The sequence below is a fragment of the Sarcophilus harrisii genome, chromosome 4 (genome assembly GCF_902635505.1).
Source record: "Sarcophilus harrisii chromosome 4, mSarHar1.11, whole genome shotgun sequence".
Taxonomy (NCBI): Eukaryota; Metazoa; Chordata; class Mammalia; order Dasyuromorphia; family Dasyuridae; genus Sarcophilus; species Sarcophilus harrisii.
Genome location: NC_045429.1, coordinates 279,545,635 through 279,568,269, shown reverse-complemented (window position 1 = coordinate 279,568,269; position 22,635 = coordinate 279,545,635). Strand labels below are relative to the sequence as shown.

At 38.4% G+C, this 22,635-nt stretch overlaps 1 protein-coding gene across 4 annotated transcripts in view; it reads left to right on the top strand.

Annotated features, from left to right (window-relative positions):
• The first annotated feature begins 259 nt into the window (after nt 1-259).
• The window catches only part of RAB44 (RAB44, member RAS oncogene family), a 66,690-nt gene continuing 44,314 nt past the window's right edge, over nt 260-22,635 (top strand). For 2 of the 4 annotated variants that reach the window (XM_023502943.2, XM_031964970.1), the window contains exon 1: nt 261-403. The gene's annotated coding sequence lies outside the window, so the exon portion shown is untranslated. Of the gene's footprint in view, nt 404-22,635 lie in introns of all 4 variants that reach the window. The other 2 variants (XM_031964969.1, XM_031964971.1) reach the window with 2 other exon arrangements.

Below are 22,635 nucleotides of genomic sequence, written 5' to 3'. Positions count from 1 at the left end.
TTTACTGTGCACATACACACGCATCTAAGAATTTTTCAAAAAGAAGTGTAGTCATTTCAATAGGATAATATAATTATTTGCTAAATATTTCTAGCATATCCTGACAAGCTTTTGGGTATCCTAGGTCCAGAACCCCTGGATTAAACAGAATATAAGGTACCATGGTGGAATGTGCCAGGATTAGCAAAGGACAGAGAGAAGCTGCTTCAACAGGAAAACCTCTAGATTGAGGCAGTAGATTTTCTGGTTTAGTAACGGAAGAGGTAGTTAATTAAGCAAGAAAAGTGACAAGTGGCCCACAGCAGGGCTGCTAACAGCTCCAGCCTTCCATAGCATCTTCAGGGCCCAAGAGAGCTCTTCTAGGATAGCAAGAAGGACAGTGAGCACAGTGGGACTGACTTTGGTGAGTAAGAATCATTGCTGCCTTGGTCTGGTACCCTCATTGGGAAAGAGAGGGGCATCCCAGGGCAATTTCAGGGATGGGACAGAGACCTTTGCTGAGTGTATAAGGAAGGCTTCCAGATGGCTTGCTCAGACAGGGACACTAGTGCTAAAAGTTAAGAGATACAATATTATTTTTTTTGTCCTTAGTTTCCTTATCTGTCAAATGGGGATACAAGGACATCTTGCCGACCTCTAAATAATTCAGTAAAGTTCAAATGAAATAAAGGAAGTAAGAGGGCTTAAATCAATCAACAAACATTTTTTTTTTCATCATCTACCTCTCTTTAAGGAGTTTAAAATTACACACACACACACACACACACACGATTAGTCTTACAATTAATATTTTAAAAACCAAACTATGCAAATTTAAGAGTTATTCTTCTTCTCATCATAAGACCTTGTGTATCTTTAATAAACCCAACATTACCTCCATGACATTGTAAGGTAGGCAACTCAGCACTATTGGTCACCTACTATTGGTAAGTCACCATGAAAAATACAAAAATGAACAAAAAATAGTTCATGCCTTCTTGGAGCTTATACTCTGGAGGTGAGGGGTGCGGTAAGATGTTCACAGATAATGAGAAAGATAGCTAAAATTCGATGAGTCCTAAGGCAGGCAGTGGAGCACAGTGGAAAGAACATTGATTCTGCAGTTAGAGCAGTATCAGTCTTTAAATATTGCCTGTGATACCAACTTAGGCAAGAAATGTAGTTTCCCTGGACCCTAGTTTCCATACCTGCAAAATAAAAAGTAGCCCCTAAAGGTCCCCCAGTTTTTTATATATGGTTCTTGAGGTTTCAGAGGGGTGGATCCTTTTTGTCTCGGGAGGGCTTCAGAAGAGAGGAGGCATTTGAGCTGGTTCTCAAAGGATTGGCCTAGACTGTGCAGGTAAAGAAAGGAGACTAGCAGGGTGGTTCTAAGCAGAGAGAATTATGTAAGCAAAGTCATGGCAGCCAGTAAGGAAAGTCATCCAGTTTGGCTAGAACATAAAAGAACACTTGAAAGGGACAATTGTGATGTATACATGGAAAGATTGGGAGGAGGAAAGGAAAAAAATTTACAAGATAATTTTATTATATATTTAAGAGTAGAAAGTAGTATACAATAGATTTTCAGTTTCATGTGCAATCATCTTTTTTTTAATACTATGTTATGGAAATGCTTGTTTTATTCCATAAATTAAAACCAAAATAAACATATATTTTTTAAGAGGGACATATTGTGGAGGATTATAGTTGTCAGACTGAGGAGCTTGGATTTTATTGGGGAACGATGGTTTCATGGGCAATAGAATAAAGAAATCCTGGCCTCAAGAATGTAAGATAAAAAGCTAGAGACAAACCACCTAATGAGAAAAAAAATCTTAGAATTTCAAAGCATATTATATTAGAGAATACTAGTTCTCCAGACACAGTTTGTGAGTTTGAATTCTTGTTGGAATCCTAGTGTCAACTCAACTCGAAACAAGGTGAAAACTCAAGGGTGATGTCAGAATCCTGGTGTTAACTCAATAGAATTGATACAATGCTTATTGGTTCACACCTTAGAGTGAATCCTTACAAGGTGATAAATTGCTAATACTGATAGACAATAATGCTTGTGTTCATACCTTTAGAGAGCTCATAAGTATCTAAGAACTCAATGGAGTTCACAGTTTGGGAGATTCAGGGTCTAGAAAGAGATATCTGAATTCACACCTTCCTTAGGGCCAGAGAGCATGCTGGGAGATATCCCACAATCCCACTCTCAGAGAAGTAGCATAAATAGAGCACTCTGGGAGATACAGGAGGGTACTTGCCTCAGTTGGAGATTGAGAAGCCACGAGTTGGTGCTGGCTGGAGGCTGAAGAAAGCAGAGGCAGAAGCCAAGGACAACGCTGCAAGATCTCTTGGAGCCAGGCAGAGAGATAGGCCTCAACTAACAGGGCTAATTTGGAAGGAGAAATAAACGTTTGCATTTTTACCAGCTGGCTGCGATTTTGGAATAATTATTTATTTCAACTGAGACTAAGGCTGCCTCCAAGAAAACCTCCACAAATTCTGATTTTGCAACTTAATAACTGTATGACCTTGGGAAAGATACTTGATAATGGTAAATCTATCATGCTTGACAAAGCACTGTCCAGCAAGTATTTTTACCTCCATTTTATGGAAATGATAAGATAAAGAAAACTGATAAGATAAAAAAATGATAAGATAAAGAAAAAGATAAGATAAAAAGACTTATCCAGCTAACGTCTCAGGTAGCCTTTGAGCTCAGGTCCTGATGAAATCTTATTCAGTTCTCTTTTCTCCTCCTCCTCCTCTTCCTCCTCCTCCTTTTCTTCCTTCTTCTCCTCCTCCTTTTCCTCCTCTTCCTCTTCCTCCTCTTCCTCTTTTTCCTCCTCCTCTTTCTCTTCCTCCTTCTCCTCCTCCTCTTCCTCTTCCTCCTCCTCTTTCTCTTCCTCCTTTTCTTCCTCCTCCTCTCTTCCTCCTCTTCCTTCTTCTTCTCTCTCTCACAGTACCATTTTACTTGTCTTTCAGAACCTCAGCTTTCCTCTTTGTTGGATGATGGAACCGAAATTCCCTAAAGTTTCTTTTAGCTCTAAATTCTTTGATTCAAAAGTATTTAGGGCAGCATATTGAGATGCTATGACTTCATACTTGGAAAAGGCAGCTGACCTGGGACTATGGAGTGAGAGGTGAATTGCTGTGTATTTGTCACATCAGTCTTATGTTCCATGTCCATCAGTCTATCTGCAAAGATTCCTCCTTGAGCTTCAGGAGCTGCTGATACCAGCCAAGTCCCTGGGGATTTCAGTTCCTCCTTGCAATTAGCTCAAGAGGGTAGAGTAAAAAAGATTAAGAGAAAAATAACAATTTTCTTTAAGTGTCTGAAGGGTCTGCCATGTGAGAGATTAAATATGTTCTGTTTGGCTCTCAAAGACAGAATTATAAACAATGGGTTGTAGTTGGAAAAGGTCTATTTAGATTTGATTAAAAGAGACAAACTTCCAGACTAGAGTTATCTCAAAGTATAATGGACTGCTTCAAGAGCTAGTCATCTTCCTATCATTTGGCTGTTTTTATGTGAAGCCACAAGGCCCTTGTGGGGGATGGTGTAGAGGGAATTTTGGTTCAGGTACACATTGGACAGTAGGGTGTATGTAGGTGATGGTATTTTAGGTGTTCAAATTGTGTAAGTCTGGGCAACACTTAACACTGGATTTATCTGCTCTGTCATAATGGATTGTGATCTGCTTAGTGGAGTGAGTTTCTCACACCAGGAAATGCCCATACTGATGAAATCACAGATCCTACAGTATCCAAATATTAGTTTGGACTTTTCTCTTCCAATACTATAATTTTGTGTGTGCCCCCTCCCTCAGAGGTATTTTCCCAATTCCCATTCTTCCTGTCAGGTTGGGTTCCTAGAGGGTAGATAATTCCTCTTCCTCTTAGGGTCCTAGGGGATAACACTGAGTAGTGCTTCTAATCCTGTTGTTAATTCACATGTCCCTATCCTGTGGGTTCCTTCCAATATCAGTTTGCAAGTTGACATCAATTAGTTTGGCAAGAGAGTCATTTACTAAGAAGAGATAACAAGGAAGGAAGTTGCATATTCCTCCTCCCTCCAAAGCAGGGGTGCACTCTTCTCTTACATACACAAAGTCCCTGAAAGAAGTGAACTCAAATTTCATGTAATAGAGGTAGTTGGATACACATCGAGGACTGATAGGTTCCTTGTGATTCCTGGCCTTGTTAGTCTTTCTCGCCTTCCCCTTTGCTGCAATCCCTACCAAGTTCCTTTGGGGCATTCTCATGGTGATAGATGAGTTTCTCCCTCCATCAGTGGGGCTAGTTCCTTTCAGGACATGGTATCTCAGCTGTCAGACTGATCCATTGCTGAGTTGGGCCAAGCAGGGCTGCTCAGCTGGCCCTTTGGCAGACTCAACTGCTGCTGCTGCTGCTATCAGCTAGGGCAGTCTTGGCCACCAGCTCCACTTGCTAAAATGTCTAGTGTCCGTAATGTCTCTCTCTTTTGACCTTTTGAAGCTTGGAAAGTCATAACTTGGTTGATTCTATCAGGAAACATTAATTTACCTAAGATCAGGGAAGAATAAATACACACACACACACACACACACAAGATTGGCACCATATAGTCAAGGACACATGGTAGCCAGGTAGGGGGAGGGTGAATAAACAATCAGCTGTCCCTCCCCCTCTTTGGTGGTTCACAGCAATTCTTCCTTGAAATCAATCAAGGAAGAGAACAAGATTTTACACTTGAATCTTTTATATATACATTCTGCCTCTATTGACTATTATTCCTTTCAGTTCCTAAGTTAATTAGAAGGCTTTTTATCATCATATAGTATGGACCCTTGAGTCATTCATGACTGACAGTTCTACGTTTTGGATTAGATACTGACAATGTGTATTCTTGTAGCCTACTAGTAAGGGCAAATTCACATATATTTCAGGCTAAGATAGAAGAAAGAAAGGAAAGAAAAAGAAAGAAAGAAGGGAGAAAAAGGAAAATAGAAAGGAAAGGAATGAGGAAGGGAAGAAAGAAGGAAAGAAAAAGGAAGAAAGGAAAGAAGAAAGATAGAAGGAGGGAAGGAGGGAAAGAGAGAAGGAAAGAGGAAAGAAGGAATTTAGGGAGGAAAGAAGAAAGGAAAGGAAGAAGAAAGGAAAAGGAAGGAAGGAAAGAAGAAAGGGGTAGAGGGAGGATGAAAGGAAGGAAAAAGGAATGGAGAAAGATATAAGGAGGGAGGAAGAGAGGGAAAAAGGAAGGAAAGAAAGGAGGAAGGAAGGAAACAAGCATTTATTAATCACCTATTATGTGGCTGGACTGTGCAAAAAAAACCTTACAAATATTATTTCATTTTATCTTCACAATAACCTTGATATCTCCCTTTCACAAATGAGGAAACTGAAGAAGAGAGAGACTAGATGACTTGCCCAGAATCATATAACTAGTTAGTGTCCGAGGCAGGATTCAAAATCAGGTCTTCTTGTCTCTAGTTCATTATTGGAGTCCCCACCTCACTGGGATCCCATTCTAAGGGATTTTGCTCTTGGTTGCAGGATTTTCATCTTTTACTAATTTCTCTACATCTCCTGATGAATATACCAGTCCTGGGGACTTTTCTCGTGTCTGATAGTCTTTGATCCCTGGGTTCAAAGAAGATAGGATTTACATTTACAACAGGATTAAAATTTATCTAGAAGGGACCTTAGAAACTATCCATGTGCAGGTTTATAGAATTTAGAGCAAGAAAGCATACTCTGACCTCTTTATTTTATAGAAGAGGAAACAAGCTGAGTGAGGGGAAGCAAGTAGGGACGATGGGTATTGAGTCCAGCTTCTCCAATTTCACATCCCATACTCTTTCCACTACATCATCCCGTCCTGAATTCCTAATGGTCTTTTCTCCTTTCTGCAGCTCTTGCTGTCATCATCAGTGTAATTGCACAGAGTCTGACGTCCTCTTTCTCTTTTCTTTCCCTGGCTCCACATACTCCAGACGATGACAGTGGATTTTCTAGAATTTATTTACAAGGGGGAAAAGAATATATACAGTCAGAAATAACACACCAGGTTAAGGTAATTAGAAGCACTCATAAAAGAAAACTACCCAGTTCCAGACTGGGTGGTGCCTGAGCTTTCTAATCTAATCTTTAACTACATTTCCCTGGTGCCAAGATTCTTGCAGGGCCCGAAGAGAATGTCCTTTTTGACACTAGAAAGCTTTGGAATTACTACTGATACAGGATTCACCTGCCTGGGGGCTCTGCCTGGAGCTCATTTGCCCATCCTTACAATGCTAGGCTCACTTTCAGCCAATCAGGTTTGGAGGTCACAATGTACTACCCACATTCCTACCTACTCATTTTGACTCCCCTAACCAAGGAAAAAGACAAGGGAATTCAAACAAGTGCCCTCTGATTTAGGACTGCAACTCTCAACTCCCCAGAACTGGCTTTGATTTCATTCAGCTTAACACACATTTATTAAGCATGTGGTTGGGTGCTGAGAAAACAGACAAAAATCAAATAACCCCATCTTTCTACTGACTAGGTTCAATCTTGGGGGTGGTGGAAAACTTCTCAATAATTTATGTGTTTTTTGATTCGTTCATAGAGTTTTCCCTGAAAACATAAGAATTTGGTTTGTGTCTCTTATTAAGTCCACAATTCCCTAAAAGCACCCAGGCTAACAAAGTATTAAAACCAGGATATGTTTTATTTAACTCATCAAAAATACATAAGGTTCACACACAAGCTCATAAATAATTAAGATATCTTTTTTTTTCCTTTTCTGGTAGACATCCACTTTGCCTAGGAATCTAAAGCATTGTCCGGACTTCCCTAGGAAGGATGGGGCCCACCAGAAGGGATGCTTGCCTAGACTCAAGGGTGTGCTGGAACCAGTTTTGTAGTGGCTCAAGGGAGTGGATTATTAAATTTTTTGTGTGCACTTTTGTAGCTTGGAAATAAGAAGATACTACAAATCAGAGTTTAATACATATTGTTTTGTTGATTGCCTAGATTTAAGGAAATGAGGGAGATGTTAAAATGCAGATTAAATTTATGTTTGTTGTGGTACATTTCCCCCCCAGAGAGCTGGTTGTTAAATATTTACCAGCACACACTTGCTTGGACTCCTTGCTAAGTATCCAGTTTTATGATGGTTTTAGTTTCCTACAAGGGGAAACTAATTAGGCTTTCATTTTTTCTGGTGAGCTTTATCTTGTCCAGGGACCTAAATACTTACAGTATTACTCTAGGTAGAAATCTTCCAATTGAAAATAAAAAGGATTATTAAGGAATCCAGTATCACTCTTCCCTCCCCCCACTTTGATAGAGTCCTTCCCTCCGGACCCACAAAGCTTTCATGACTCACATACAAATAGATTCATATTGCTCCTTCACATCATGGCCCCAACTGTGCCCAACCCTTCCTTTCCTCCCATCTCTATGTAGTAACAGCTCCTCCTTTCTTGGGGTGGTGGTGGAAGAGCCATATGTTTGCTGTGCTGGACTCCCTCCAGTTCCTAGTATGTCTCCATCCACTCCCCATGGGTCTGTGTCTTTATGTTGGTTTATGTGTTCATCTGGTTCCTCTTCTTTTGGTGGTGGTGTGGGTGGTTCATGGTTCCTTGGAGGGACTACATGGACACTGAGAATTCTCTTCAGGGATTCAAATGTGTATTCCATTTCCAAGTTTCTTTGTCCAGACTCTCTCGTTCCATTTCTCCCTTTTCTATCCGTCTCTGTTCCATTCTCCTCCTCTTTTTCTCTCTTTTTTCATCTTCTCTCCCTTTCCTTTTTCCTCCTTCCTTCTCTCTTCCTTTTCCTTTCCCTTTCTTTCTCCTTTTTCTTTCCCTTTCCCTCTTTCCTTTTATCTCTTTTTTATCTCCCTTTTCCTCTCTCCTTCTTTCTCTCTTTTCCTTTCCTTCCCCTCTTTCTTTTCTTCTTTTTCTCTCTCCATTTCCTCTCTTCTTCTTTCTCCCTTTTATTTTCCCTCCCTTTCTCTCTTTCCTTCTCTTCTCTGTCCTTTCCTCCTTTTTTCCCTCTCTCTCTTCTCTCCCTTCTGTCCTTCCCTCTCCCTTTCCCCTCTCTCCCCCACCTCCTGTGTACCCCTTTGTGTTTTTACGTCTCTTACATTTTCCCAGTGTAAACTTCCCTTTTTCTTCTCCCAGAGGATCATGCCTTTTTTTTTTTTTCCTGAGGCAATTGGGGTTAAGTGAGTTGCCCAGCTAGGAAGTGTTAAGTGTCTGAGTCAGATCTGAACTCAGATCCTCCTGACTTCAGGGCTGGTGCTCTATCCATTTTGCCACTTAGCTGCCCCAGGATTTATAAGAAAAACCGTTTAGCCCTTAAAAAACACTTTACTTTGTTGATGCAATTTGTTCTTATATCATATTAATTTCTATCTCCTTTTGTACTCTGGTAACCGTCCAATTAAAAACATTTATTAAAGGCAGAGGAAAAAAAGTTCCCCAAGCCCCAAAGTGTCTAACAGTACATGCAATAGTCCATACCCATAATGCTGCAACTCTGCAGAGAGAGGGAGAACTGTTTTTCTAAACTCCCTGTGGACCAGATAGTACTCTACAGAGTTCAGTTTCCTTTGATCATTCTTTTTTCCATCTGCATGATCATTTTGCACTGTTTCCCTGATTCTACTTATTTCTTTTGCATCAGTTCATATCAGTCTCCCCAATTCTTCATAATCATATTGCTTACAGTACTATGATAGTATATTACATTCATGTAACACTTTAAAAAAAATTTCTGTCAGGCAGTCATCGAACAAACATTAAGTTAGGAATGCACATACAAATAAAACAAAGACTCTCCCTGCCCTCGAAGAGCTTACAATCTAATGTCCCAATCAGAAGGCACCTACTTTGCTTTAATTATATATACCCTCTTTTTTTAAAGCGTTTTATTTTCAAAATATATACAAGGATAATTTTTCAACATTGATCTTTGTGTTTCAGATTTTCCTCTTCTTTCCCCCACCCTCTCCCCTACATGTCATGCAATCCAATATATGTTATACATGTTAAAATATATGTTAAATCCAATATGTGTAAACATATTTATACAATTCTCTTGCTGCACAAGAAAAATAACAAAAAGGAAAGAAAATAAGTAAGAAAATAAAATGCAAGTAAACAATATCAAATAGAGTTAGAATATTATGTTGTGATTCACATTCAGTTCCCACAGTCCTCTCTCTGGATGTAGATGTCTCTCTTCATCACAAGATCATCGGAATGGATATTAATCATTTCATTGTTGGAAGGAATCATATTCATCAGAATTGATCATCGTATATATCCTCTTTTAAAAAAGTTAAGCCCAAAAGCTAGGGAATTTACAACTTATCTAGGAAATTGTCAAGGAGACAAAAAAGGAAATAAGGATTTACTTTTTATCTCTTAGGCACCTCAAAAGAAATAATTACATCATTTAATGTGAAAATCCACAGCTTATTGGTGGGCTGGAGCTATTGTTTTTACTTAAAGAACCAGAAGTATGTGGGTTGGTGACATGGAAAAATTGTGAGTGCAAGGGATGTTGATGGATTGTGAATGGTAATACTGATTTTGGATCATTGGTAAAGAGTTGTAAGGAACGGTTGGTGACTGATTGAAGATGCTATTGACAGACTGTGTAGCTCTATTAGAGTGTCTTGGTAGACTAGGAAAGGTGGGTGTTGATCAACTGGGGGATGTTGACTATTGACCAAGAGCATGGTAGAGTTGAGTACTGAAGGACTCAGAAGAGTAACCAACAAACTGAAAGGCTCATTGACAAGTTATGAATGAAGGAATGTCTTGATGGATGGTTAAAGGTAGACTGAGGTGGGGTTATTGATGGACTGTGAGAAGAGTTGTTGATAGAGATAGGTGCTGAAAGACTGAAAAAGGGGTTGACAGAGAGACATTGCTAAATGTTGCACGTTGTGACAAGTGTGTTGACAGACTGTGTATGTAGGGGTAGGGAGTATTCAGGTCTTATGAAGGGTGTTGTTGATAGACTAAAGAGATATTGACAGACTTTATGATTTATGAAAAGTGGATATTGAGAGTAGTGTTGACAGTACAGTGAGAATGTTGACAAAGTATTGTGATGGGGAGAAGTTGTTGACAGACTAAAGAAGGTATTGATAAACTGTGAGTGGGGTTGGGAGGGGCTGTGAAAGGGATATTGACAATCTGAGCAGGATTATTGATATATTAGGAAGGGAGCTGTTGATTATGAGGGATGGGTGCTGAGACATTGAACGGAAGTGTTGAAAGACATACAAATAAAGGAATATTGACAAATTATGAAGGGTGGGTGTTGGCTCATTGTGATGAGAGTGTTGATAGACTGAATGATAGTAGGGGCATTAAAAACCTGTGAAGAGTCTTGTTGACAGACTGTTGGAGGAAGTGCTTTGACAGACTGTGAAAGGTGAGCTGACTGAAATGGGAGCATTAACAATGTGGTAAAGGTTTTTATAGATTGTGGTTGGTAGGGTGTTAAGGAGCCTTCAAGGAGTGATTATTGTTGGAGTGATGGATGGTATTGCCAGATTATGTATGAGAGTATTTGATGATGGACTGTGAAAAGTTCATGTTGACAGACTCTGAAGAGTTATGAAGTTATCTGATGAATTATGAAGGAATTTATCAATAGTCTCTGAAGGACGGTTGTTGAGAGATTGAAGGACTGTGTGTGTCTGACTTATTATATGTATAGAAATATTGACAAATTATGAAAGATAGGTGTTGACAGATTATATAGAAATATTGATTTGTGATGAAGGTTTTGATGGATTGTGGTGGTAGGGGCATTCAGGACCTATGAGGTCTCCTGCTGGCAGACTCTGTATGCATAGGAAAATTAAAAAATTATGAAGGGTGAGCACTGACCAACACGGGATAGTTATAGATGAACTGTGACGAAGGATGGAACGTGCTAAGAACAAAGATATTGACTGAGGAAGTGTTCTTATGAGCATGAGATCAGACGACGGTTGACCTCTTTCCTTCAGATGGTGTAGAGTGATAGGGAGACCCATGATTTGCTGCATAGCAATCACCAATCTCCTGGGAACCCTTGGTTCAAATAGGAGTATTGGGTTGTATACTTGATAACTCCAGAGCTGGCCAAAGGCCATTTTTTTCTTTCTTTCTTTCCTTTTTTAGAGACCTTTTTTTTTTTTTTGAGGATCTTTACTTTCTCCATTCCTGACCCTCTGTAGGCTCAGCAGAATTCCATGACCCAGACTTTGGATATGTTTTACTAATGATCATTTGTAATGACCTTTGGTCCTGAAAATCATATCTTATTATCTCTCAAGGAAGTACTTATCAAAATCCCTCTTACCACACCTATGACCATTCAATATTTCCTAATCTATTGTAGGAAAAAAATGCTGGATCGGAGCCAGCTTTTCTGACATTGAGTCAATGTCCTTCCACCAACATCTTTACCATCCATCACCTGAGGACAACATCAGCTTTTGCTCAGAAAATATCTGTTTTCTCCTCAAGTATAGTGTCACAAGATAATTGTCTAGCAGTACCAAGATAACAAGATAGCAAAACAGGCTTGTGACTTTCAGGATGTTGAGCAACTGACCAGGATGAGAAACACTGTGTTTTCTGCATAGCATGGGAGGAGCCCCTAGATACTTTGATATTAATAATAATGATAACAATGAAATGAGGAGAGACCTATCATAGTGATTTGCAGCTTATTTTTTTCATAATTCCCCTGTGAGGTAAGTAATAAAAATATCATTCCCATTTTAAGAGTGGGGAGACTGAGGCTCAAAGATAAGTGATTTACCCAATCATAAGTTAGTAAAAACCTAAACAAGAGATTGAAACCACAAGGTGGGAAAGCCGTATGAGTGGAAAGTATACTGGATTTGATGTTACAAGATGAATTTGAATCTTATTTTTTTTTAGATTTAAAAATTTTTATTATTGTATGAATCTTAAATCAAGCAAGATCCAAAATAGGATCTCGTATAGAATTGACCATTGAATTTGAATCTTAAAGACAGTGTCACAGTGGGCCTGGAGTCAGGAAGAAAAGAAATCAAATCCAGCCTGAGACATTTACTAGCTGTCTAATCGTGAATTAAGTCACTTATCCTACATCTGCCTCAGTTCCTCATTTATGAAATGGAAACAAAGTGGAGAAGGAAATGGCAAACTTCTCCAGTATCGTTGCTAGGAAAACTCCATGGAGTCATGTAGAGTCTAACTTCAAGGTTCCTTCTAGTTTTCTAGGAGTGTTGAGGGCATGGCTGTTGAGACATTGCCCTCTATTTTCTAACAAATTATCCCATATGGGTCACGTTCTTGGTACTAGGCCAGAAGGGACTGGAGAGCAGAACAGGAGGAAGAACAGGCAGATGTTGGGGCTCCTTTAGGACAGCACAATGCTAATCTGCTTCTGTCTCAGCTTGGCAGTTCCCAACCATGAAGGGACATTGAACAAGGAGATGGGGAAAAACTAGCATTTATTAAGTGCCTATTATATACACGGGGACTATGCTAACCACTTTACAAATTTTATCTTATTTAACCCTCATAACAACCCTGGAAGTCAGGGGCTATTACTTTCCCCATTTTATATCTGAGAAAACTGAGGCAAACAGGGATCTAGTGACTTGTCTATGGTAATACAGCTAGTTAAATGTCTGAGGATGGATGCAAATTCAGTCTTCTTGTTGTAAGGAATGAAGCAGCATCTCTGCTTTTTCTCAACTAACACTCAAAATATATTTTAAAATGATCATTAAATTTATTGAATTGCTTGATGTCTAGTGGAGGGAGAGGAGGGAAGAGAGGCAGAAATATTTGGAAAATATTTTTTTCCAAAAAATGTCACCCTTTTACAAGGGTGAATGTTGAAAACTGTCTTTGCATTTATTTTGAAAACAAAAGGGTATTACTTAAAAAATGATCATTAAAGTGAAACCAAACTAAGTGACTGGAAAACTAATAATAATCCTAGAAGATGGCTAATAAATGCCACTCTGTCCCACCCCCACCCTCACCCCTACAAATATGATATAGTGGAATGGGCAGTGATTTGGCCTATGAGGTGGTTGTTATTCAGTTGTGTCCAATTCTCTGTGACCTGATGGACCATTGTGTCCATGGGATTTTTTTTTTTTTTTGCCAAAGACACTGGAGTGTTTTGTCATTTCCTTCTCTGATGGATTAAGGGAAGCATAACCGACTGGCCTAAGGATATATATCTGAGTATCTGAGGCTGAATTTGAATTCAGGTCTTTTGGACTTCAGGCTCTATCCATTGAACCACCTAGCTGTCTCCAAGGCAAATGGAATTTAAGGGACTTGCTCAAGATCACACAGGTAGTAAATGTATGAATCTTCAAGAAGTCAGGCCTGAGAAGACCTGGGTTCAAATACCATCTAAAATACCACTTGCAGGGCCTTGGATAAGTGAATTAACCTGTTTAGGTTCCTCTGTTTGGGGAAAAAAATGGCAATGAGCCAAGTCTAGGAGCCTATTAGAGTCTCAGAAGAGAGGAAGGGGTTACTAGAGTAGAAAGTTGTCTCCATTGTCAGGCAGAGTCTGTATTTTTGCAGCATAATTTTTCACTGTTTCAAGGGAGAGTTCAGCTCCGCAGTGGGGGGTGGGAGTGGGGGAAGGGTCAGGGACTGACTGTGGGTATTTCCAGAAATGACCGTGGTGTAAAAACAAAAGGCATCAGGAAGACATTTTAAAAAGCAACAACCCTGGGAAGACTTATGTGAAATGCAATAGAATGAGGTAAGCGGGAACGCGAAAACAATATACACAATGACTACAATGTAAATGAAGAACAAAGCAATGACCCGGAACATCTGTATAATTATAAAGGACATGTGTGGTCTCTGAGAAGAGCTGAGAAAATGCCTCTCCACCTCCCTTCTCTGGTGGGGAACTGTGGGTGTGGAACACTGTATACCCTGTCAGAGTTCGTTGAGGTATTTATTAGTTTTTACCAAACTGCTTTTTCTTTTCTCTTTCTTTTTAAATTTTTAATCACAAGGTAGAGGGGAGAGACATTCAGGAACAAAGGTGGTATGAATGTAAAAGATAATCAGTAAAAATAAAACACCACCATATATTAAGCATATACTGGGAAAGGGGAGGATGGAGCAATGCTCTAGGTATTGATGCAAAAGTTAGATAAAACACAATACATGTCCTTATGAAACTTCCAGCATAATGGAGGAAGACACTAATAGAGAGACTTACTGGAGACTGTCAGCCCTGAATGTAAAATCAGGACACCTGAGCTCACCAGCTGCATTACTGTTTTTTAGGTGTTTCACCTGTCTGAGTCTTACTTTGCTTATCTGTATCATTTCAGTCAAATTTGACTCTGTGACCCCATCTGGAGTTTTCTTGGCAGAGATACTGGGATAGTTTGCCATTTCCTTCTCCAGTTTATTTTACAAATGAGAAAACTGAGGCAAACAGGATTAAGTGACTTGTTCTAGATCACACAGCTGATATTGGATTTGACTCTGGGTCAGGTATTCTACACCCTGAGTCAGCCACCTAGCTGTCTCTGTAAAATGAGTCCAATAATGCTTACACATTAATGGTTGCCAGACGCCTGGAACCTGCAGTTTTTATAGACTCCTCTGGATATTTTAAAGAAAACAGTAATTGGGAGAACGAAGGGTTTAAGTAATCAACCAATGAGGAAATATTAAACAAACATCTGCTACATGCTCAAATTTGGGATAGAGGCTCTATGAGGACACCAAAAGATAGGTTAGTTCTTGAATACAGTAAATGCTTAATTAAATTGCATTGAACTAAACTCTGCCCTCAAAGACTTTGCACTTTTATAGGAAGTTCTGACAAATTTACTCTAAGGAACTGGTTGCTTGTTGTCCTCCATTCTCCAAGAGGACCAAAATGATAGTACTATTTTGGGGTCAAAGTTACAGTGTATCTGACTGTAGCTTATTCTACTAATAAAAGCTCAAAAGGTTCTATCTACCATAGGTTGGACCCAAATAGTCTATGAACATTTTGAGTGAAGATGTTTCAGAATTTGCATTTTGAGCTACTGAAAATTCTGCTTTGCTCATAGAGCATAGCATCTTCTCCGATGTGTTCTGTGCCAGTGTCTCCCACATCTCACAATCCATTCCCAATTCTCCAGTGTCCTCGTATTGTCTTTTCTTTTCCTTTTTTTGTGAGAAAATTGGGGTTAAATGAGCTTTACAGGGTCACACAGCTAGCAAGTTGCTGACTCCACTCCAGGCTTAGTGCTCTATTCACTGTACCACCTGGCTGCCCAGTACCGTTTTTTCTGACCTCCATGTGAATTCTCCATAAAATAGTCTTTTAGGAAAATTTTTGACATTTGGATTACACAGCTAGCTCATCAGATTTGTACTCTCTGCAAGAGAGTTGGAGGGGATGTGGGGAAACTGTGACACTAATGCACTGTTGGTAGAATTGTGAACTGATCCAGCTGAGCAGTTCAGCTTGAGAAAGGACTTCAGTGTCTCCTACTGTATTTGCCAGGTGAGCTTCAAAACTTTCCTAGCACAATTTAAATGCAAGCGATTGGTTTTCTGACATAGCTCTATTATATTTCCAAGTTTTCCAGGCTTATAACAATAAGGTTGTTGTATCATTGTACTGAAAGCAATTAAAAATAATACGAGATAGCATATGGTCATTTCAGAGCTGGCATAAGGCAATTGTGAGTTCTGGACAGAATTTGAAAACAGTGTCTCCTGGCAACAATAATGGAGTAAAAAATTAATGATTTTTAAAGAAAAAAATCATTGCTATTACTCTCCAAAAGCTTGACAACCACACAAACACCCCCATCTGAAATAGAACCTTCCTTTGTACCAAAAAAATCCAGTTAAATAGAATAAACCCACACATTGACTGTATCTGATAAAATGGGCCTAATTCTATACCTATAATCCATCATCTTTCTGCATAGAGAAGTCAATCAGAAAGCATTTATCAAGCTCCTACTATGTGCTAACTTCTCTGAAGTTAAGATCAATAACTGAATTAATGAGAAATAGGATGTCTTCCAATAATGCAAAAAGAAAAGGAAGAAAGAGAATAAAATTGTGGCACTTGTTGTCCATAAAAGGCTTTTAGGTTTTGCTGTAGCACAATACATACTCCAGCTGTGAAGTGCAGCATTTTCTGACATTACAACTAGGGATGTTTCTATAAAGAAATACAAAAAATCATCCCTCTTGGTATTTCCTTTGTGTGGTACCTCAGACAGGAGCTAACCCTAGTTCCAGCTCTGAATCAAATACTCAGTTGTAAGAGACACAACCTGAGGTTTGGAGGGGGTCAGAGATAGGTATTAATGATATGGACAATATGGACAAGAATAGCAAATGAAGGCTTTGTAAAGATTTGGTTGGAACTTATACTGAGCCTAGATTCTAGGCCATGGAAGGATAAATATGAGTTTTGGACAGATAAATGGAAGTGGAAAGAGAAATTTAGTCTTGCTTCCAACCCCTTTCAGTCCTAGGAGTTTATAAGGGTGAAATTTCATTTAAACTAACCATTGGAGGTTATATATTATATACTCTATATACATATACATACTAATACAATAATAATACTATATAATACTAATACATACAATAATTATAGTATTCAGGTCAAAGGTGTTTTAGGTGAATTTTTAAACACAACAATTGCATTAAAAATCCTTAGATTTTAGGATACAAAACTTCGTTGGGCAAAAATCTTAGGATACCATGAGGTAGGAACAGGGAGGAGTTCACTTCCCTGCTGCAACAGGTCAGGAAGGCTGGAGGAAGCACCAACTATTGACTTCTGGTTTTAGGTAACTATTGCTAAATTTAATTGTTTTTCCCTATTAAAAGTTCACAAGTACTATTAGCCCCCTGGATTTCAGCATTCTTGGCTATAGCACTCCTGTCACTCTGTCCTGGTTATGATCCTAAGACAGTTATGTCAAGCTCAAATAGAAATAGGCAATTAAATTGTACATAAAGATTTCTGTGGGTTTCATATTGACTTAGTTTTAAAATGTAATATTATCTATGGGTATCATATTACTTTGTCTTTTCAATGGGTAGGAGAAGGGTTGGAAAAAGGGAAAGAATTTGGAACTCAAAAATGTTAATTAAGAAATCCTATGTTTTATTGTAGTTTAATTTATTTTATAAAATATTTCCTAATTATATTTTAATTTGGTAGTGGTTACACTTGGGAGTGTTGTGGGCTGCATGCAGGAGTTGAATTTGACAACTCAGTTCTAACAGTAATGTGAAGCTGGTCTTCAGGTTCTGCTCTAGCTTGCAAAATGAAAGATGAATAGTCCCCTGAAGGTCTTTGACCAGAGAAGTGATTTGATAATAATGATGGATCATTTAGCCTCTTAGGTCTAAGATAAAGATTAACTGAGGAGGAATTAGACTGGAAGTAGGGAGACCATTTTTTCCTCCTCAATAGTAATTTATTTCTCCAATTATATGTAAAGATAGTTTTCAACATTCATTTTTGTAAGATTTTGAGTTCCAAATTTTTCTCCTTTCCTTTCTTCTCTCCTCTCCAAGACAGCAAGCAATCTGATATAGATTATATACACACAATTATTTTAAACGTATTTCCATATTAGTTAAGTTGTGGAAGAAAAATCAGAACAAAAGGGATAAACTATGAGAAAGAAAAAGCAAACAAAAAAGGTGAAAATACTATGCTTCAATCCTAATTCAATCTCTATAGGTTTCTCTCTAGATATGGATAGAATTTTCCATACCAAGTCTACTAGAATTGTCCTATTGTGAGAAATGGTAGGTCTATTATAGTTGATTACCACACGATCTTGCTGTTACTATGTACAATGCTCTCTCTGTTCTGCTCACTTTACTCATCATCAGTTCATGTAAGTCTTTGCTGGCTTTTCTGAAATCAGCCTGCTCATTCTTTTTTTTTTTTTTTGAATAGTATTTTATTTTCCAAATACATATAAAGATAGTTTTCAACATTTCTTTATATAAGAATTTGCGTTCCCAATTTTTCTCCTCTCATCTCTAACCTTCCCCCTCCCCAAGAAAGCAAGCTATCTGATATAGGTTAAATATATGTAATCCTTTTAAACATATTTCCATATTTGTCATGTTATATTAAAAAAATTAGACCTAAATGGAAAAAATATGAGAAAGAAAAAATAAACAAAAAGCAAAAATACTATGCTTCAATCCGTATTTTTTCTCCATAGCTCTCTCTCTGATGTAGATGGCATTTTTTTATTCCAAATCTATTGGATTTGCCTTGAATCACTACATAATTGAGGAGAGACAAATTCATTACAGCTGATCATCACATAATCTTGTTGTGAATGTGTACAGTGTTCTTTTGATTCTGCTCACTTCACTCAGTATTAGTTCATATAAATTTTTGCAGGCTTTCCTGAAATCAGCCTGCTCATCATTTCTTATAGAACAATTATGTACCATAACTTATTCAGCCATTCCCCAAATGATAGAATCCCCCCTCAATGTCCCATTCCTTGCCACCACAAAAAGAGCTGCTACAATTTTGTACATGTGGGCCCTTTTCTTTTTTTATGATCTCTTTAAGATGCAGAGCCAGTAGTGACAAAGCTAGATCAAAGGCTATGTACAGTTTTATAGGCCTTTGGGCAGAGTCACAAATTACTCTCCAGAATGGCTGGATCTATTCACATCTCCATCAACATGCATTAGTGTTCCAGTTTCCCCACATCCTCTCCAACATTTATCATTATTTTTTCTTGTCATCTTCACCAGTCTAATAGCTGTCAGGTGGTACCTCAGAGTTGTTTTAATTTGCATTCTTTAATCAAGAGTGATTTAGAGCATTTTTCATATCACTATAGATGGCTTTAATTTCTTCATCTGAAAATTGTCTATTCATATCTTTTGACCATTTATTAATTGGGGAATGACTTGTATTCTTACAAATTTGACTCTGTTATCTATACATTTTAGAAATGAGGTCTTTATCAGAAAGACTGATGTAAAAATTTGTTTCCCAGCTTTCTTCTTCCCTTCTAATCTTGGTTGCATTAGTTTTGTTTTTGCAAAACCTTTTTAATATAATATAATTAAAATGATCAATTTAAATTTCATGTTTTCTAGTTCTGGGTCATAAATTCCCCCCTTCTCCATCAAAGATCTGAAAGTAAACTATCCTTTGTTCTCCTAATTTGTTCATGGTATCATCCTTTATGTCTAAATCATGAACCCATTTCAACCTTATCTCAGTATACGGTGTGAGATGTTGGTCTATACCTAGTTTCTGCCATATCATTTTCCAGTTTTCCCAGTAATTTTTCCCAAATAGTGGGTTCTAATCTCAGAAGGTGGAGTCTTTGAATTTATCAAACAGTAGATTACTATAGGCATTCACTATCGTGTCTTGTGTATCTCACCTATTCCACTGATCAAACCACTCTTATTTCTTAGGTTTTGGTGACTTCTGCTTTATAATATAGTTTTAGGTCTGGTACAGCTAGGCCACCTTTCTTTGCATTTTTTCCCATTACTTTCCTTGATATTCTTGACTTTTTGTTCAGGAAGACTATTTTAGAAGGATATGGGGTGAGACTGGATAATGGCTTCAGCAGTGCAGGGGTCCTCAAACTTTTTAAATAGGGGGCCAGTTCATTGTCCCTCAGACTGTTGGAGGGCCGGACTATAGTAAAAAAAAAAAACAAAACTTTATTTTGTGGGCCTTTAAATAAAGAAACTTCATAGCCCTGGGTGAGGGGGATAATCGTCCTCTGCTGCTGCATCTGGCCGGAGGCCATAGTTTGAGGACCCCTGAAGAGGAATGAGAGAAAGCAGCAGGAAGAGTAGAAAGGAGAAGTTGGAAGTGACAGATACTATGGAGGTAGGAGGACCTTAACGTCAATAAGCAGTGGGAAGGTGACATAGAAGGAGGATATAAGATGACTTCAAGATTATGAGCCTTCATAACTAACTGGGAGCATAGCTTTGCCTTGAACAGAAATGCAGAAATTAGTGGGGAGGGTCAGGTTTAGCACATATGTAAATCTTAACAACAACCAAAAAAGGAAATAGGAAGGAGCTTCCCTTGGGCACAGTGTAGGTCTTAGCAACCCCAGGAAGGGTCTGTATGTGGAACGGAGGACCAGGTCCCGGGCTCCAGGCTCTCACCTCAGACCAGTGTGAAGTTCTATGTTTCTTGGCAGTGGGATTCAATTCTTCAAAAACTTACTGCTTGATCCTTTCTCAATGCTTTGGAAATGTTGTTGCTCTTCTTTCCTGGTCTCCAAAGACTCCTCAGAGTCCAATTCATATCCTACGCCTTCAGGAAGCCTTCTATGACCACATCAACACTGACTTCCAACTCTCTTGAACACACTTCTTTCTGAGTTTGCGTCATGTAGTCCCATGAAATGTGGATCTTGATGCCAGTCAGGACTAATGACAGGCAATAGAGATAGGCAGTTGCCTAAAGATGCAATATGCAGAAGGGTTATATACATTATATATACGTAGACATACATGTGCATAATAAAATATATTTACATACATATACACACACATATATAACATATACACATGCAGCTTTCAATTGATTTGTCATGTCTGACACTTCATAACCCCATTTGGAGTTTTCTTGGAGGAGTAGTTTGCCATTTATTCTCCAGTTAATTTTATAGATGAGGAAATAGTCAGACAGGGTTATGTGAATTTCTTAGTCCCCTGAACTTGTAAGGATCTGAAGTCAGATATGAATTCATGTCTTCCTGACTTTAAGTCCGATGCTCTATTCACCACTGAGCCACATAATAGATGCTTAATTAATGTTTGTTGACTTGAGTTGGCTTGATTAGTCCCAGAAGTGCACTGGATTCAGCTCAGACATGTTCTCCAGAGACCATTGTTAAGATTTCAGTGTGAATGCTTACAACTTAGAAATCAGAAAAGGTTTGATTATTGTTTTATTGATTGTTTAGCTTAAAAAAATAAAGAAAAAATGTTAATTATGCAAATTAAACGTAAAGGTGCATCATACATTTTTGGAGAGCTGGTTGTTAAATATTTACTAGCACACGCTTGCTTATCTTTCATATTCCTTATTTTGGACTCTGAATTTCCCTGGCTTCTTACAAGTCCCAGCTCAAATTCTATCTTCTGCAAGAAGCCTTTTTCAGAACTCCTGAGGCTTTCCTCTGAGATTATTTCCAATTTATTTTGTATCTTGTTTGTCTGTAGTGGATTATATATAATTGTTTATTCTCCCATTAATCTGTGTGCTCCTTGAGAACAGGGGCTGTTTTTCCCTTTCTTTGTATCTCTAGAGCTTCACACAGTACCTGGCACATGGTAAATGTTTGCATGTTTGCCTGCTAGACTAAATTTCCATCCTAATTTACAGATACTTCCTATTATTCTACTCAACCCTTCCTGTAGCCCCAGGAAGTCATGGATGTTCTATCCTCACTTTCTAAGCTTAACCAGTTCACTTTCATGCCATCTTCTGTTCTTCAATCCCTTGCTTACCCCATTATCCTGTCACTGCTCATTCCTTTCCAAATATCAACTCTGGATGACCTCCATCAGCCTGCCTTCTCTACACGATTGAACCCCATAGTGCTGACTGGATCCACTACAAATTTGTAATCCAATCTCAGCTGCTACAAGCCCATTACTTTTCTCTCCTCTGAGAGATTCTATATAGAATTTCCCAGACCTTCCCTTTCACAAGTTCTGTATGCTATCCCTTTCCAGCTCCCTCAGGCCTTCTCATATTAGCCACTTCTTGAGATGATGGAGTCAAGATGTGAAATGCGATATACATTTTGAATATATCTAGTATGAGAATTTGTTTACTTATGCATATTTGTAATAAGAGTTTTCTTTATCCTTTCTTTCCTTTTGTCCTCCTCCCATTCATTCTATGGAGGAAACTAAGATGAGATAGAGATTTTAAAGAGGAAGGAAGAAAGAAAAGGAATCATAGAGGGATTTTTAAAGAAAATGCAGAGAAGAGAACAGAAGGAAGATCAGAAAGAAGCATAGATAAGTAGGATAGTCTAGAAAGTTACAAGCTGTACTTATAGATTTAAAAAGAAAAGCAAACAATACACAATAGAAATCTACAGTTTCATGTATTTTTTTCTGTTTAACTATTATAAGGAAATGTCTTTTTTTATATGGTGTTTAAAAAGTTTAGAATAAAAAATAGAACTTTTATCATAAAACTCTTCTCTTTGCCAGCCCCTCATTTCAAATGAACTTATCATTCTGTGGCGAACAGTTGACTCTTATCCCTACCAAAGCAATTCCTCTACTCATGGTCTTGAACCATCCCGTATCCTTTGTCACCTTGTTTTTTGACTAGCCCCTCTCTTTCCCTACTTTTCAACTTCTCCTAATCTGGCTCTTTCCTTGATGCTCACAAACATGTCTTTACCCCCATTCTTTAAAAACCTTTTCTTGACTCTGTCATCCCCCAAGCTATCTCTGTGTCTCTCCCCCATTTCCTAGAATAAACTATCTTTACTTTCTCACTGCCCACTCACTTCTCCACCCTTTGTAATCCAACTTTTGTCCCCACCACTATCTTGAAAATGTTTTCTCCAAGGTCACAACAATCTCTGTTGCTAAA